This window comes from Nanorana parkeri, unplaced genomic scaffold, assembly GCF_000935625.1.
Source record: "Nanorana parkeri isolate BGI_ZX_2015 unplaced genomic scaffold, ASM93562v1 scaffold89, whole genome shotgun sequence".
Lineage (NCBI taxonomy): Eukaryota > Metazoa > Chordata > Amphibia > Anura > Dicroglossidae > Nanorana > Nanorana parkeri.
Genome location: NW_017306357.1, coordinates 1698466 through 1700234, shown reverse-complemented (window position 1 = coordinate 1700234; position 1769 = coordinate 1698466). Strand labels below are relative to the sequence as shown.

The 1769-nt window shown below is 39.2% G+C and overlaps 1 protein-coding gene across 1 annotated transcript in view; it reads left to right on the top strand.

Annotated features, from left to right (window-relative positions):
* TXNDC12 (thioredoxin domain containing 12) overlaps nt 1-1769 on the top strand; it is a 16309-nt gene that overhangs the window by 9315 nt on the left and 5225 nt on the right. The gene's annotated exons all lie outside the window — the stretch shown is intronic.

Genomic DNA, 1769 nt, shown 5'->3' with positions numbered 1-1769 from the left:
TTTGGTTGTATTTTGGGGTTTAATTTAAAATGTATAGTAATGTTTTTTATAAGGATATTATATTTTGGGGTGCAATATGCTGTTGTTGCCTGTGGCCATTTTATTTATTTTTTAATTGATACATTTATTCAAATTTCATAATGTACAGTTTATAGACAGGCTGAAAGGAAACAAGATGCATGATTTTAATTTTATATTTTACTTAGTTTTAGGGGTGTGAAATAGCTTGGCACCTCAAATTGATGCACCTAAACTACATCACCAGTTGCATTGCCCCTAAAACAAACATTCTGACCTTGGATACACACCAAGTGGGCTGTGTTCATCCATAAATCTGGTCCATGTCATCGCACTGTTGCTAGGATAGCAGGTTATTGCGGTTGACAGACTGGTACTGCTGCCTGTTGTTTTTTATATTGGAGTCTATGTATTCTCCTGGTACATGTTGTGTGGGCTTCATTTTAATGATCTTATTTTGTCCAAGAGAAGCAGAACATACTGGAAAGTAGATTGGCTTCTGACCAAACTATCTTTTTTGCATGTTCCTAAATGACTCCTGCAGAAAGTAACAATTTTTCAACTTTGCTGTATGAGGATTCCAAGAAATTATTACAAAATTAAATAAGCAACAAATGCAACTCTTGTAAGCACTGCATTAGACTCCTGTCAGTAGAAGGAAAGAAAGTATGTGCCACAGAATGCAGAATCGGAGGGATTGCCAGCAATAAGAACTAATTAGACTGTGCTGCAGTACATGTGCAAAAACATGTTGACAGGAGGAAAGAACAGACTGACAGAAATACAAATCTTCTGTCAGGTAAAATGTCACACGTGTGTGTTTCATGATTTCTTTTCAGTTCAGCTTTATTTTATTTTTAAGTACTGTAGAGCAGGGGTAGTAAATTAAAATTCAAGGAGGTCCAGTGAGTAAAATTTTCATTATAGAGAGGTCCAAATCATGGTCCGGACAGAACGGATACTCAGTCCGTCTCTGTACTGCTGTCTGCCATTAAGGCTGCATTCACACCAGCACTTTTCACAAGTGACATTTCATTAAGCTCTATGGGCACAGCGCAGTGCAATGCGGTGGTGGCCTACATGCAGTACTTTTTTCCAGCACCAACAACTAGAACATCTTGGTGTGAACGGAGCCCATTTGTAACAAGTCAAATGGCCTTGCCTAGCGTTGGGGCTGCACTGGAAAAAGTGGCCAGAACAGCCCTGATGCATCTGGTGTGAATACAACAAATGTAACCGGGAACTCCAATGGAAGCAACAGTTGTCCCCATCAAAGTGTCCCCTCACATTGGTTGTCCCCAATAGAGTGACACCTTACTTTCGTAATTAATGTAAGGTGGCACTCTGATGGGGACAACTAATTATTATCAGAATCAAATAACGGGTGGCAGGGTTGGGCTTTTTTAATTTATTTTTTTATACTATTTTTTACTTTATTACCTTTTTCTTAATTAAAATTTTTGTTTTCACTTAACTTTTACTATCATAAAGTGGCTATCAAATCCCATCCCTATGTGACAGCATTTGGAGGTGACTGGTTCTCTTTATGGAAATATTTCAGGGGTCTATTGGACTTCTAATGTCTCCCCAGGATTGTGCTTTGGTGTCTGTTTACCCGGTACATCAGCCAGGTTTGTGACAGCTCTGAAGCATAGAGATTCATTTCTGCTTCATTGATCACAAAGCAGATTGGGGAATGAATGTTCCTCTCGGTCTGCTCCCGCTCTCCATCCTGTTCCCATTTTCCGTGG